At 41.3% G+C, this 16,905-nt stretch overlaps 1 protein-coding gene across 18 annotated transcripts in view; it reads left to right on the top strand.

The window, feature by feature from the left end:
* Positions 1-16,905, top strand: part of PTPRF (protein tyrosine phosphatase receptor type F) — a 3,404,399-nt gene that overhangs the window by 2,691,359 nt on the left and 696,135 nt on the right. The window lies entirely within an intron of this gene.

Here is a 16,905-nt window from a genome sequence, read left to right as displayed (position 1 = left end):
ACATAGCTTTCGGTTTTCCCCTGCAATGTCTGAAGATAGGGTACTGTTAAGTCATGATCTACTCGGGTGAGTTCCAGATAAATTTATCTGATTTCCAAGTGCACAGCTGTGTGCGTGTTTCCCTCTACTAGTGATACAGTGTTGTATTTATAATCAAAGTAATCGGCTGCATCCTGTAGAGTTGTATTGTTTTTGTTTTAGTATATGTACTTTGTGTTTGGGTGGCCATTTAGTGATCAAGAATAATCTTGAAACCAGTACCTAGATTGGTTTACATGATAACCAAAATGAGCATGTAAAATTAAAGTAAATAATATTCATGGAGCTGTTGTACTTGATTGTAGCAGAAAAATGAAACTTCCTTAAATGCACACAAAATCACAATGTCTTTTTTTATCCAAACTGAGACCTTTGTGCAAATAGAGCAATGTACTCTAAAGCCTGAAGTTATGAATTATCGTACTGGTACATTTGGAAACAACATTTCTGACCTCAACCACCTAAGGAGCAGTAACAGCTGAGACTTTACACCACTTTTATGCAATTTGTCCTCTAATGTATTTAGTCCAGAAAACATTTGCTGTTACAATTAGAGAAACAGCAACTCCGCAACTCAAATTAGTAAATAATGAATCAAAGTTTGTGATGTGCCAGGTCTTGTACTGAATAAATAATTATTAGTTTTGTTTCTGATATTCCTATTTTTATCTTGAGTTTGCTTCTGCCTCATGATATATGTTGTAATTATTTTTGTGGGGTAGGTTATGGGAAGAAAAAAAATCTGTTTGATTAGGTGTTATACTTTGAAAAGCATGTGCGTGTAGAATGCAGAATTTCAAAACCAATTCCACAAGCATAATTAGTATACATTTTGTCAGTTTACGTTTTCTGTGGGAATACAGCCGTCCACACCTCATGTGGGGAGGCTTCCCTGTTTACCTTCTATTAAATATTGATGTATTGCTGAAAACCCCTTTTTTCAGTGAGAATTTGGCATGTTTTCAGCAAAATGTTCTTTTGGGGACATTTACATGATTGGCCAATGCATGTCATAATTTAATGCACCAACTACATTAGTGAGCTAATGTCTGGAGGCCACCGCTTTGTTGTTTGTTACTATTTAAACAGTTTAAATGTTGATCCTAGCTCATTTTGATAAATTCCTGCATGTACATGCAAAAGCATCATATAGCAAGTATCTCTGTGGATGTCAAATTACCAGCCAAAATGTGTGGACTGTTGCAGAAAGTGCATTATGTTGATAACTGTCCATAGTGGCAGAAATTCAGCCCTGCTATGTGATGTCTTAGGCAAGAAATGTAACTGGATCACGTTGCAGTAATAGGCGCAATTAAAAGCTCTTCACTTGGAAACCAGTAGGAGGGTCTTAATCAGCTTTGAGTATGCGCTGAAGCATGACTACAGGGACAAGCATCCTAGGTCTGTTTTCAAACCAGAACATCCTTTATATGAGTTGTTCAGCTGGCTGTTAACCCTGTAGGTATTAAGCTTGTCCCTGACTGAGCCCAAACTACTACTTGTCCTCAATCAAGGATCCTGGGGGCAGGTGAAGAATACCTTCAATGTGAAGTTGTTCAATCTCGCCGTTCATTCTTACAAATGAGTTCGGAGCCGATCCCTCGGCTCCGAGTTGGCCACTTTCACAAGCTCAAGGTTTTCGAGTAGCTCGAGGCCAAGTCCGTATCCCATGATGCTCTCTGCCTCACCCCAGATCTAGTTTGCCACTGCAACAGATCGGAGGTTGAGTGTGGAGCTCGGGCCAGTATTTTTTATCTTTTATAGAATTTGTCTATATATTTCTATAGTAATTGTTTAGAAGTGTGTATTTTGTCACAGGTTATCAATAGACTAGTACTAGTTCTTTTCTTTACCCTTTTTGAGATAGGTCTTCGTTTATAGAGTGGCTGCTCTAAAGCCTTTCATGGCCGCGTTTTAGTTAGTCCCTAATCCCGTTTACACCGTCTATAACTGTATCTTCTTAGTGTTCCAGTGATATTCTTTATAGCTGTTGGTATCTTTTTCTGAAGATATTAGAGTTCGGTGTTGGCCTAGCCAGGGTGCTTGTTTGTCTAGGCAGTTAACTGTTTGAATCTTTAACTGATTACCTTAGGGTTTGGTATTAGCCTAGCCAGTGTGTCAGTTTGCCTAGGCAGTTTTGTATATATATATATATATATATATATATATATATATATATATATATATTCAGTTATTTTATGAATTATGGCTAATCATAAGGAAAAAGAGAGACAGAAGTTAGAGTTAAAGAAATGCCCTAAATGTGGACAAAACATGTCAATTACTGCCTCACATGTTTCCTGTGTTTATTGCCTGGGTGCAGTCTATCTGCAGGAGGACTGCTCCATTTGTCATTCGTTCAGCAGCAGAGTCTTGTTAGAACATAGGAGAAAGTTAGTGGATAGGGGGTTGGTGAAACCTGATTTTCAGGATGCTCTTGATGAGGCTGACCAGACTTTTAAATCTTCAAAGGGATCTAAATCTTCAAAAGCTTCTTCGGAGCCGAAGTCTTCTGCTCCGAAATTGGCTGAGAAGGTGTGGTCCCCGGTTTCACAGTCTTCTGAACCGAACTTGTTTTTCGAAGCCAGTCCCCGAAAGTTTGAAATCACCAGTTTTACAGTTGGTGGTTTCATCTATTCCTTTGACTCGTTCTTCGAAGAGCCTTTCCGATGTGGATGAGGACCGAGTGGTGTAGAGGCTCTTCCAGAATCCGGCATTAGCCAAATTGTTGTTGGCTCCGGCCCAACCAGTCTCTGAGCCGAAGACTTCCTTACCTACTGTGTCTGCTCCTCCTCCAAGCTGAGCAGGGCCTTCGGAGCCAGAGGAGGTAAAACTGATGATTATGGAACCCTCTGAGCCGAGGCCTGTTCCAGTGCCATTGGCTCCGTCGAGTCAGACTACTTCGATGCTGTTCGAGGACCCTGGGAGCTGACCCTCTCCGGTCCGCTTTGGGGGGGGGGGGAGTCTAACCAATGGGTCGATTCCGACCCTTCTGCTCGGAGCTTCGGCACGGATGAGCTCAGCTCCTTCCTCTGGGTCGAAGCCCACTGTTTCGGCTCCGGGGAAGTTGACTTCTTCGGAGCCGGCTGCTTCCTCGCATCGGATCAGTAGAGCCTCTGATGCCATGAGGAGAGTTATGTCTTCTAAGACATTTCATCAGGACCTGCTTCCTCGTCCCCAAAAGTGCCACTTTCTACCTCTGCATCACCGGTCCCTTTAAAGTGTTGAGATCCAGAGCCTCAGGTAGCCCCATTGGGTGACCCATATTCTACTGAGACCTCACCAGAAGCTCCTGCTGATGAGGTTCCCAGGAAGAAGCTTTGCAAGAGGAGGCATTTAGACTCCCCGCAGGAGTCTGTCACATCAGACACTGACTTAGAGGAGTCAGAAGGGTCCCCTTTGGAGGATATCTCTTTTGCTGATATCCTAGAGATCCTAAGACAGATGGGTGGCTGACAGTCTGTTAGCTCTACTGATGATGAGTCAGTGCTTCTGAAGGCCTTTGGGTCTCAACCGTCACCTCCTGGATGACTCCACCCTTCGATGAACTAATGGATTTAGTTGCTCGAAGGGCATGGAAGTCTCTTGATACTGTGGAACCTGTCCCTTGGAGGCCCACCAAGTTTATTACATTGCCACAGGACAAAATGCTTCTTACCAAAGGAGTGCCAGTTGATGCTATGGTGGTGCCGGCTGCCACTAAGAAAGAGATGTCTGAAACCTCTTCTACTATCCGTCTTCCTAAAAGATATTCCAGGATTATGGACAGGTATGGGAAACACATTTTTAGTTCCGCGACTTTTGCTATGCTATCACTCAACTATTTGACACATTTTACCAGACTTCAGAGAGATCTCCTTAAAGAGCTTGGAGATACTCTACAGAGTATTACAGCTGAGGCGTTGCTGATAAGGTGACATTCCAGCTCAATACCCTTAATTCTATAGTTAACTCGTCCATGCGCTTCATTTCTTATGCAGCTGATGGCATGAGTCGGGCAGTGGGTTCAAGAATAGCTCTTCGGAGACATTCCTGGATGTGCTTTTGCTCCTTTGTGGAAGCCTTCAAGTCTTTCTTTGTTAATACCCCATTTGATGGCTCGTCCCTTTTCGGGCCTAAAGTCAAAGAGACCCTCACTAGATGTGAACAAGATGGAAAGACTCTTATCTGCCACAGGAGTCTGTTTTTCCACCCCTACTAGACCTTACCCTAAAGGGCAAAAGGGAGGAAAAATGTGGTTCCGCAAGTCCCAAGGAGCCTTTCAGAACACACGCAGTGAACCCCCCCTCCAGGGGCAGAGAAGGGGGCAATAATGGAAGATGCCGCCCAGTCGGCAGAGGGGGTCTGCAAAACCAGGGCGACGGAGATCAGTTTTTTGGCAAGCCCTACTAGCGCTCCTGAAAGGAGGCCCGATTGTCCTACTCTGGTGGCAGTCGGGGGTCGCTTGTCTTTGTATCTAGATGCCTGGCTAAAAATTACAAATGATTCTTTGGTACAAAGGATTATTACCAGAGGATATGTCATTCCTTTCACAGAACCTCCCTTCGTACAAAAGAAAATCCCAGACATTCCACCCAGTCTCAGGGATCAAGAAACCATAGAGATTCAAAGGTTGCTGGAAAAAGAGTCATCCAGCCAGTCCCAGCAGACCAGATAGGATACGGAACCTACTCCAGATTATTTTTAGTTCCAAAGAAAATAGGGGACTGGAGGCCCATCTTGGACCTCAGCAAACTCAACACTTTTGTAGAGAAGGAGAGATTCCGGATGGTCATGCTTCAGTCGATTCTTCCTTTTCTAGGAATGGGCGATTGGATGTGCTCTATAGATCTCAAGTATGCGTACTATCATATCAAAATGGCCAGACCATCCAGAGATCACCTGCATTTCCGGCTGGGAGCCAGTCACTATCAGTTCCGAGCACTGCCCTTTGGTCTAACAACAACCCCTAGAGTGTTTATCAAATGCAATGCCAGTGGTTACGGCTCACCTGAGGCATCTAGGATTCAGTGCGTTTCTGTACCTGGACGACTGGCTCCTCACCGCCACCCCCAGGCATCAACTAGTTCAATCCAGGGATCACACTCTAAAACTGTGTTCTCAGTTAGGAATTACTATAAATTTCGACAAGTCTGCATTGTCACCATCACAGCGTATTTCCTTTATCGGAGCAGATTTAGACACCACCACTGCTATGGTAAAACTGCCACTGGAAAGAATAGTCACACTTCGGCAAAAGGCATCAGACATTCTGACACACACAAAAAAGTACCAGCCTCTCAAGTTTTGAAACTACTAGGTACTATGGCAGCAACTCTCATAGCCATTCCTCTAGGGCACATGCACATGAGAATACTTCAATGGTTGCTCTTCACCCAGTGGTCTTACCAACAGGTTCCGATGCCATTCTTGATAATCATTACAGATTCATGCAAAAAGGATCTTCAGTGGTGGTTGACCAGCCACCATGTAACAGTAGGTCGTCCATTTGTTCTTCCCCTGCCATCAGCCATGGTGACCACGGATGCTTCTCTGATAGGGGGGGGGGCTTTTTCAGGGAAGAACAGCCCAAGACACCTGGTCAGAGACGGTCACAATTGCACATCAATGTCCTGGAGATAAGAGCAGTACTTTTGGCGTTGCAGTACTTCCAAGACTCTCTTCCTCTGGGAACAATTGCGATTCAGAGTGACATGTCAGTAGTCTGGTATATCAACAAGCAAAGGGGAACAAAGTCTTATCCCCTGTGTCGAGAGGCCTTAAGCGTCTGGCAGTGGGCTGTATCCACCAGGTGCTTTCTGATAGCGTCACACATCCCAGGGAAGTCCAACGTGATCGCAGACAAACTAAGCAGAGCCATTCTGATACCGCAGAAGTGGTCCCTCAAAGACAACATAGCGGAGATGATTTTCTGCAGATGGGGCCAGCCTTGCTGTGGCCTGTTTGTATCCCCCATGAATGCCAAATGCAGAAGCTACTTTGCCCTGAATCCCCACCAGGGGGAAAACACGAGGGATTCTCTCGTACACGTTTGGCCCGTGGGACTGCTGTATGCATTTCCACCCATTCCCCTGATTCCAGAATTTCTGCAGAAAGCCAAAGCCTTGGGGAGGACTGTAATTCTGATAGCCCCATATTGGCCTCGACAGATTTGGTTCCCCTTCCTTTGACTCCATCAACTAGCGGAACCTTGGATTCTGGACCCAGTTCCAGATCTGCTGACACATTCGTCAGGGGCTCGTCATCCTTCACTTCAGTCCCTCAGATTGACAGCTTGGCTGCTCCGATTTCCAGCTAAAATTCCTGTCTTGGAAAACCATTTTCTTGGTGGCCATTACATCAGCACGTAGAGTGTCTGAACTACAGGCCTTATCTATTAAACCTCCATATTTGATTTTTCACCCTAACAGAGTGCCGCTCCGGACTAACCTTTCCTTCCTTCCAAAGGTATGTTCGGAGGTTAATCTAAATCAAGCTGTTGAACTCCCAAATTTCTTCAGTAACCATTTCAGCAAGTTGGAGTATATGTTGCATAAACTTGATGTTCACAGACTACTGCAATTTTATTTGGATAGAACAAAAGAATTTAGAAAATCAGAACAACTTTTTGTCTCATTCTGATACCAAGAAAGGGCTACCGGTGTCAAGTCAGTCTTTCAAATGGTTGATTATATGAAATTCACATATTCTTCTGTGAATAGACAGTTAGAACATAACTTGAAGGCGCATTCCACAAGAGCTGTTTCTACTTCTTCAGCTTATATGGCTAGACTGCTGTTAGACACGATATGTGCAGCTCCCACTTGGTCAAAGCCACATACCTTCATTACGCATTACAAAGTAGATAGGGCCTCCAGGGACAGGGCTTCCTTTTATTCCACTGTCCTCAGAAATATACTGCCCTGAGCCACCCAGGATGAATGGTGCTTGGGATGCTACCCATTTGTAAGAATGAATGGCGAGATTGAACAACTTCATATAATGAAGTTATGTACTTACCATAACGTTCCATACGAATTGTTCATCTCGCCTGCATTCTTACATTCCCTCCCGCCTACCCCCTCCAGGCTTCCCGAAGAACGAGTAAGAGATTTGTGGTCTGGTGGGTCTTTGTGTAGGATTTCTTACTCTGGCTGGAGTAATATTCATGTTTTTCTTATATTGTATATGTTGGGATCAGCAAACTAGATCTGAGGTGAGGCAGAGAGCATCATGGGATAGGGACTTGGCCTCGAGCTACTCGAAAACCTCGAGCTTGTGAAAGCGGCCGACTCAGAGCCGTGGGATTGGCTCCGAACCCATTTGTAAGAAGGAAGACGAGATGAACAACTCACATGGAACGTTATGGTAAGTACCCACCCTTGGGAGTTACTTCCTAAGGTTTGTGCATCACACTGTCTCTGACTGGCTAGAGCCTGCAGGGTGGTTATGCACCTATGCCCACACAGGCCAGAAGACTTTGTGGAGTGTCCATCTCACCCTACTGTATTGAAGCACACACACCTCATCCTGATTGTCAGCAGTTGCTTGATGTCTGGTGAGAACCTGACTTGAAAGTGTGGAGTTTGAACTCCAAAGTATGAACAAAGCCTAGTCATATGCCTCTTCCTGCACCCCAGGGTCTGTGGCAAGTATGAACTACTACAGTGCTGGCTCCAACTGTGACACCCAAGGTTGGTGTGTCATGAGTGCCTCCTTTCAAGGTCATATGCCCATAGGTAATGGGGGTCATGAGCCTATGTCACCTTCAGAATGCAGTGATGTTTCAGGTGATATTAAAGCTGTTGTCTCTTAAATGGACATGTATGAATTAGGCCATCTTACTCCCACTCCACTACCCTATCTCACCCCCCTCCCCGATTATCCTCCTTCTTTGAGAATGCCCTCAAGTTAATGAGAAGCAGGTCACTTCTCCCTTTCTTGAAAGACTTATGGTGTGTTTTTGGGGGAGCAGGCTGAGGGGGTACAAGGTTATCCCTACTTTTGAGTCTGTATATAGGGATGCTAATAAAGTAGCCTTGAGATGCACCAGTTCACTTTCTTCAGTCCAAAAACAGCTAAAGCCCTTTGCAAGTCACCACCCAAATGATCAGTTCACTGTCTTTGGTCTAGCATTGTTCCCAGAGACCACAGTATTTTGCCACTTTGCTGCTAAACCGAGTCTAGAGCCTTCAGGTATCGCAAGAGGGTGTGTGTGTGTGTTTGTGTGTCCAAAATGAAGTAGCTGAATCTCATTCCTTGAGGAAGAGTTCAGGAACCATATCCTGGATGTCCAGTTTTCGGGAATATGCTCATCATCTGTAGAAGAAGCAGTCTGTAAGTGTAAATCATGTGATCCCTGTCCAACCACTTCCAACCCTTCCTTTTGGTGTGTCTGACCAACCCCAAAAGAGGAAGAGGCCTTCTCAATGCCTGAGAAAGGCCAACGGGCATCACACACTTTTACATCATGTGGTGCTGGTAGTCACACTAGTCATTGATCCTTGCTGTGGTATTTGCCCCTGACAGTATTCCTAACAAATACCTCCAAATCTCAACCAACTCAGTCGCTTACCCTATCAGCATGCGTCTCAACAGCTCTATCCAAGAATCCTATATGCCCATCATCTGGAAAAAAGCTTATGCCCTCCCTCTACACAAGGGGGGACCCCAACATAGATACCACCAACTTCTGCCCCATTGCTGTACTATCACTCATCTCTAAGATTCTGGAAAAATGTATTCATTCTCAACTTCTTCACCATCTGAATCATAACCACATCCTCTCCGCCACCCAACACTGATTTAGGCCAGAACATAGTTCCATCACTGCCCTCATATCCTTCCTGGACACTGTCAACTGAGCCTGTGATGCTGGTAAAATCATATCTTCACTATTTCTTGATCTTTCTAAAGATTTCGATACTATATCCCACTCTCCCCTTCTAACAAAACTCTCTAACATAGGTACCTCACCTCAAACTCTAAACTGGCTCACTAATTGCCTCACTTAACAGGCAACAATCAACTAAATAGCAGAACTCTTACTCCCCTTTCCTAAACACCACCACTGGTGTTCCTCAAGGCTCCATTTTAGGCCCGCTTCTGTTTAGCATATTTATCAACAACTTCCACGCTGCACTCTTTCTAGGCTCAGTCATCCAGTACGCAGATGACTCCACTATCATCTACACTGCAGACAACTTCTCAGAACAACACCAACTCACCTAAAGCCCCTCACTGCCACTGAGATTTGGATGTCTAATAATCATCTTGCCCTGAACCCCAACAAAACCAAACTGTTAATCATTGTCCCCAAAAGCCCCTACAAAAAGAGAACTTCAGCATTCAATCCGTAAATGGTACCACCATCGACATTGTACCTAGCACAAAACTCCTAGGTGTCATCATAGACAACAACCTCGCATTTGACCTGCACATCCAGTCAAATGTCAAAAAGATGCATCAAAAGCTTGGCGCACTCTACAGACACAAACCACAATGTCAAACAACACTAATGGGGGATCACTTGGTTGGGTGTTTCCCATGTGGGCATGTACCCATTGCATCCGGGTGGACAAGACTAAAGAATTCACAAGCAGAAACACTGGCCAGGTATGTGATGTAAAGATTTTTGCTAATTGCTCTAGCGAATGGTTGATTTACTTGGCTACCTGCTCATGTTCTGTGTTTTATGTCGAATAAACTTTGAGACCTGTGAAACTCCGTATTAGTGAACACATTAGTGATATCAAAAACAAGAAAGCAAGCAATGCCTTGTACAAGCATGTTTTGAATCACCCTACAGCCAATTTCAGATTTACTATTATAGATATAGTCATTGGTAAGAAAGGGAACAAGGTTGGTTGGCACAATATATTAAATTCCAAAGAAAGAAAATGGATAATCAGAATGGGGGGGATTATTCCCCCCTGGGCTTAATGAGCAATTGTGACCAATCATGTTCTCTTGCCAATTAACTGTTGCATATATAATGTGGTTATTTGTGGAAGTTTTGTCACACTGAGGGAAGGCTATGTAATTTTTGCCGAAACCGGTCTGTTTATTGTCACATTAAATATTTTTTGCACACCACTTTGGGCTGCCAGTACTCTTTTGGTCTTTGCTATTCATTTTGGTATCGTGCCCTTGCTGTACCTGCTGAGGCTGGCTGCTGTGTACATTAATCAGTTCCCACACAGGCCAAGGAAAGGCTGAGATGTCTTGTCCATGTTTGTCTAAATGGATGGCATCACTCACAATCACTTGTACCAAAGTAGGGACTAATAGCAAACTTATTTATTTATTTTAACTTATCCAATTGAGACCAATGCCAGTGACTCTTGAATTAATGTGGCTACCTTTCTCCTGCATGACCTTGCATTTCAAACCATCAAAACACTGACTGAAATAATGGACTTGTACTGATGGTGTGAAGAGAAAGTTTTCAGGTTTGTAGAAAAGAGAATGCGCAATTTGTAGCTGTAAAAGTTGGAGTGGTTGTGGGAACTCGAGCCATTGAAGTTTTTGTAGTGCGAGGCAGTGATGGGATTTGTAGGGGAGATTACAGGCAAATCTGGCTATCTGGTTGTTAGTTTGTTCTAATTTGGTTAGTAGATTTGCTTGGATGTGTGTGAATATAGTGGAAGTGTAGAGTAGGTAGGGGAGGAGATAGGCTTGGGCAAGTGAGGTCCTGGCAGTGTTAAGAATTTTTTGTATCTGTACAGCAAACCTAGTTTTTGATTGGTCTTTTTGATGGACTGTAGGATGTGATGGTCATATTTCAGTTGGTCGTCAATAGTGATTCCTAGAAGTTTTGTAGTGGAGTCTGCATAGATACTTATGTCAAGAGAAAAGAAACTGAAAGATGTTTTAAGATGGGATAAAGATTTTGGGAGGAAAAGGAGGAGTTTGGTTTTCTTTGGGTTAAGGATTAGTCAGCCAGTATGTATAGCCTATATGTGTATAATTTTATGACAGCATAGATTCATAGAGATGCATATATTTTATTTTTCAATATTATGCTTTTATCTAAGAAATGTTATAAATGTTATATGTTTTGTAGGTTTTTTTGTACTTGTTTTATTTATTTATGACGTAGATTATTTTTAAACACTAGTTGCATCTGACTGAAATGAAATATTCTTTGTGCCTATGTCTTTAAGGAGCAGTGAGATTCTCCAATTCAGTTACACTTTCAGTGAGATTTTCTGTGATTACATGATGTATCTTTACTATTTAAGAAGCTTGTTTATTACAGTCATGGTTCTGATGAAGTCCTATTAGATTTGGAGGGACAAAAGCACTTAACCATTCTTATTCCTTCTGTTTTGTTAAATTATTCTGCGGTTTACAGAAGTGGGTTGCTTCATTTTGTACAAGGGCTCTTGCTTTTTGGCGGATTACACTATGTGAAGCGTTTCTTCTGGTTTTCCTGGTGTTATATTGGCTGCACGGACACACATTCCTCTTGTTTGATTTTATGGATCAAGTCTTGACTGAGAAGGATCCTCATACCAGTCCACCTACCCGTTTGACAAGCAGTGAATAAATAAAAACTGAGTGCCAGCTCTGTCCAGAATTGTTTTGGAAAATGTTAAAAGGGCAGTGTTTAACTTCCAGAATTTGTAATGAGGACATAGGCCTTGGCCAGAGGATTTGCTGAATACATTTTGCTTTACCTCTGGTCAAAAGATTTCGGTTAAAGCATAACAAAGGAAAGATGGTAATTAATTCTGGAAACTCCATACTAACCAAGACATCCTTGTTCTGTCTTCTCATAGGCAGTTCAGTTTCTGTCACTGCCCTCAGGCTGTGCTGGTACAACATCGTAGCAGACGTATGCAGCCCTCCTTTTGTAGCTTGCACTTGACAATACCATTGTTGAAGTTCTGCTACCTGGTAAGGACTTTCTTGTGACAGAGATTGTTGGTATTTTGCAGGAGCTTGGAAAACCTGCCAGTCGGAATCATGTCTTCATAAGTCAGAGTCATTTATTAATTGGTCCACGAAGTAACAGAGCACCTTCCCATAGATAAAACTGACCCAAAAATGCCTGTTATTCATGCTTGGTTGTAGATTTTTGTAGACTTCTGTTAAGGTATGTTGTTTTGTTTGTTGGGGAGGGCAAACGATGTAGTCCATAGTTAACTGCAGACCATATGTTTGACCGTCATTGGGACAAAAAAAGAATATTTGAAAAAAAATATATTTTTGATAGGTTATATTTTTCAAGTACGTGAAGCAAAATAAAAGTCTTGGGGCTTTAATTTTCATTGTCTTAAATCCATTGTTCATAGCTGCATCACAGGATAGTTCTAGACTGCTATTTACTAAAAGTTGTAACACTGTTGCCATGTACATATCCTCAAAGCGGTACAGAACTGTAGCATTAGAAATTAGTTACTAATGCCTAAGTCAAGTAAATAATTGTATCTCTTAGTCAAATTGAAAGGGAAGAAGAAATGTAAAGTGCTTGTTCATGGTTATTACTTTTAAGTAAAAAAATGATAATTTATTGTGGAACCTTCTGTAGAAACTATGTTCTGAAGAACTTATTGCAGAGCTTCAGATGCCCAAGGGCAGCATACATTTTTTGTAACGTAGGACAGCATTAATTGTGTAGCTTCTGGTTTGATTTACTTACATGTTTACCTTTTCATTTTGGCTTTTACCTGGTAAATCATGAGACATCTGAAAGAACAGATGATGAACAGGTATTCACAGTTAGAAATAAATATGTCCACAAGCCCTATGGCCCATCACTGTGTAATGGCATGTCATGGATCATCAGCTGAAAGAGGATTAATTGCTATCAGAAGATGACTACTGCCTTTGGGAGGAATTACAAGCATGATGTACCAGGAATAATAATTTGTACTTGGAAGGTTTGAAGCTGAAGTGTATAAATTATTAACAGCCTAATATTTAGGTGTATGTGAACTTAGCTACCCGTTGAAGGGAGGTTGTGATTGAACTGGTTTTGGTGGTGTGGCTGAACTGTCAGTAAATGTATTATTGTGCATGCTACATGCATATTGTGGCAGGCAGCTTAGTTGCATGTATTTACTGTTTTACATTACATTCACTTTACATGTTTTATAGGTTCATAGGTTGTCAACTCAACTTGCAGTCCAGGGGGCACAGAGTAGCCTGACAGAAATTCCTAGGTGCTCATAAGCACTAAATGGTTAAGTGATTTGCTCAAGGTCACACAGTAGGCAAACAAGGGCAGAGGAACTACAAATTACAGTCTTAACCCTCTACACTAATTGCCAGACAGTTTATACAAAATTATGTAGAAATAATAATGTTAGTGTCAGATTGAGAGAGTTTGCAAGTTTGCTGGAACTTTGGGGTTTAACGTGGCAGAAATTTGAAGTGTAATGCCCATCTACATGTGTCTGAGGTTCCTTTTGTTTTCCTTTTTTCCCCCAAGACTCCTGATTATAGATTTATGAATTGATGGAGCTGTGATTATCCTCACAGCTCACTTTTGCTCTTGCCATATCTAGATTTTGTCCGTAGAGGCAGGTCTTTAATGCCCGTTTTGTTGGTAACTGCTTCTGCAGGATTCTTGCTTACTGATGGCATGGCCTCTTTTTTGTGTGTGTACTCCTGGCCTCAAGAGAATGTAGCAGTTACCAGATTTAGGGGTGTTCTACAATATGGCTAATCTCTCACTAGATGTTTTGACAGGCAGCTGCCAGGTTAGCATAAAACAATAAGGCAAGGAACTTCAAAGAAGTGAATTGTGATTTAGATTATTCCAGTCTTTATTTATATACTGTATGACTGAGCAAGTCATATAACCAGAAAGTGTTTGTCTAGTCAATTTACTTGTTTAATACATTAAAAATTAACTACCAATGCGTTGAACTGGAAGAGTTGTGACGAGGAATGCCAGATACAGTTTCTTGTTGCAGTACCCAAGTGGTGTCATAACTGATGTATTTCTTGGAATCTAGTTTTCCATATGCTATTCAAAACGTGAAGATGGTCATTTGGTCATTGCACTACTTTCTGTCTATGCAGTGCCTAGACTTTACCTCAAGGTATAATGCTCGTGAGAGTTACATAACTGGCTTTCAGTTAAACCCAGCTATGTTTTACAGACTCCTGTTGTCTGTCTTGTAAGACATTTGTATTCTGTGGGGGTCTGGGGGAATCTTATTTAAGTTAAAAATAAAGAACTTAGTCAGGTAGATACAGTGTTTGATGCTCAGTTATGTAAAAAAGTTCTTGCTGGTTCCAGAACATTGCAACCAGAATTGTTCTGTCAGCACCTCATGAAATATTTAATGACATGGTCCGTGGAACTTTTCAGTGACACCATGGGCCAGAAGACGACACACACACTCTCTCTCTCTCTATATATATATATATATATATATATATATATATACATATATATATACATATATATATACATATATATATATATATATATATATATATATATATATATATATATATATATATATATATATAAATACAAGAGTACATGAAGTAAAATAGTCTGTGTGAAGTGATTGCAAAGGCAATTTAAACCAGAGTTAATATGCATTCAATAGACCAATAGAGAAACTGTCAAAACAGTGATTAAAAAATTGGTGTACAGTATCAATCAAAGATAGTCTGTGTGAGACACGTATCATCTAAGAGCTGAAAAGGCAGTGACAGGAGTTGGCTGATATCACTAAAATGTTTGCACTGAGACTGGGTAGTAAAACAGGAGGAAGTTTCAGCCTGCCCATGCACTACATTCTTCAGAAAATGTGACAAAAACGTCTTAATTTTATGTAGATTCCACATTTACAAAGTATATCCAACTCAACTGCAGCAAATAACCCAAGCTGCTTTTACTTCCATAGAGATTTGGCTCCGCAATAACCACCTCTCTTTAAATCCAAACAAAACTAAGCTCATTATTTTCACCCAAAGAAAAGCACTCTTATTAAGAAATCTGAATTCCACATTCTTTCTCTAAACAGCACAAAGATTGAACTGGTTACCCACACCAAACTTCTAGGAGTAATAATTGATGAAGACCTAAAGTTTGACCTACATGTACATAACATCAGCAAGACCCACAGAAAGCTAAGACTACTCTATAAGAATAAGCATTTCCTCTCCCTTCTCTGCTATAAAAGTGCTAGCTTCAACTTACCTATTTCCTTCTCTCCAATATGGTGCAGCTGTACTAACCAACCTCCAATCCTCACTCAAAAACAAACTAGAAACTTGCTATAACAAGTTAGCAAAATTTGCTACATCCAATCTTCAGTCCAGCCACCACTGTATTCCTCTAAAAATGCTAAACTGGCTGAAGTTCCCCCATCATCTTACCTTCCTTCACCTTACTATCACATACAGACTCATCACTAGACCTCAGGATTGTCCTGCCCTACAGTAACTATTCTCCCATTATAATCCTGATAGGCCCCTTAGATCAGAAATTCAATAACTTCTCCAAATTCATAAACCTAATTTACCTGCTGGCCAGTATCTTCATTCTTGGGTCATAGCTAAAATATGGAATTTCCTTCCTATAAACATTTGCACAGCTCAATGCACTTCCTCATTCAAATCAGCGCTGCGGGCATAATTTCATTCTAAATGGATCTGTAACTGCTTTATGCCTCCTCCTGCCATAACCTAGACCTAGTTGACATCTGACCAGCAAAATCAAGGACTTGCTGCATAGTTCTAAGTGTGTTGACTTAACTCTTCTGCAGTGTAAGAATTCAGCTGTACGAGACACTCCATTTATAATTCTTAAGAATTTTTCTCCTGCTTTATATTGTTTTCTGCTATTAGATTGTACTTTTTTGAATGTATTACTTGTATTGTACTAGATACTCCTTTGCAATTCCTGAGGAGCTCTTCTCCTCTTGCCTTGTGCTATTTCTGCTTTTGTTTTATATATAGATTTGCTATTGTGTTAGATACTTTATTTGTATTTTTTGTGGAGCTTTTCTTCCCGGGCCACCACTGAAAATGGGCTCTGCTTGGAACAGTGGACTTTCCTGGTTAACAAATGCCAATAAATAAATAAATTAAGAAAACTGTAAAATGAATTCCATTATGAAGTTATCAATTGGAAGACTTTCCATAATGAAAAAAATGCCAGAATCTTATCTAAACTTAATCACATGTGACTGTTAGACCTCCCCTCACATATTTATACATTACTGCACCAATTTGCTATCAGAAACTGCTTGCTTTACTAAATTATTGAACATTCATGAATATATGCACGTGTATATATTGTGTATGTATATGCTGCATACTTGTGCTATCTACATCACTTAGATATGCTTTTAGAGAGTTATTGCCTGTTCTAGTGAAGTTGAATTACTTTAAAGTCATCTGTTCTTTATGCATTTTTTGTACTTTGAAAAAAATGTTATAATCTGTTGTATGCATTCTGTATAATCTGTCAACTTCCTTAAATGGACCATTTGGTTTCATCGCACTTTTGTCCCTGGGCCAAAACCCATTTAGACATCCTGATTTAATAAGCATAAACCAACAAATTCTTATCCTTGAAAATGGAGGTATGTAAAAATGTTTCTATTATCAGCAAATAAATTCCAGTGGATGGGTCCAGACATGGAGAATGCCTTTTCAATAGAAGAGAAATTAGGGTGGGGAAGTATTTGAAGGACTTTGTTCCCATAAGTTGCTGTGCCCTTGGAGTTGCTGACAGAAAGTAAGGGGCATGGTGCTGCATCTGAGTAGTCAGCAAGGTCTGCCATCCTGTTGTTCAGGGTGCCTGTTGAAATTCTGAAGACCATAAATGCTATCTGCAGAATAGTGGGATTCAAAGTGCGAATATGGGAAATATGTATATGAGTACAGGAAGTCTGAGGCTGCAGTAATCTC

Source organism: Protopterus annectens, chromosome 10.part0, assembly GCF_019279795.1.
Source record: "Protopterus annectens isolate FY-2018-M chromosome 10.part0, PAN1.0, whole genome shotgun sequence".
Classification (NCBI taxonomy): Eukaryota; Metazoa; Chordata; order Ceratodontiformes; family Protopteridae; genus Protopterus; species Protopterus annectens.
Note: the sequence above shows the minus strand (reverse complement) of the source record. Positions and strands in the feature narration are given on the sequence as shown.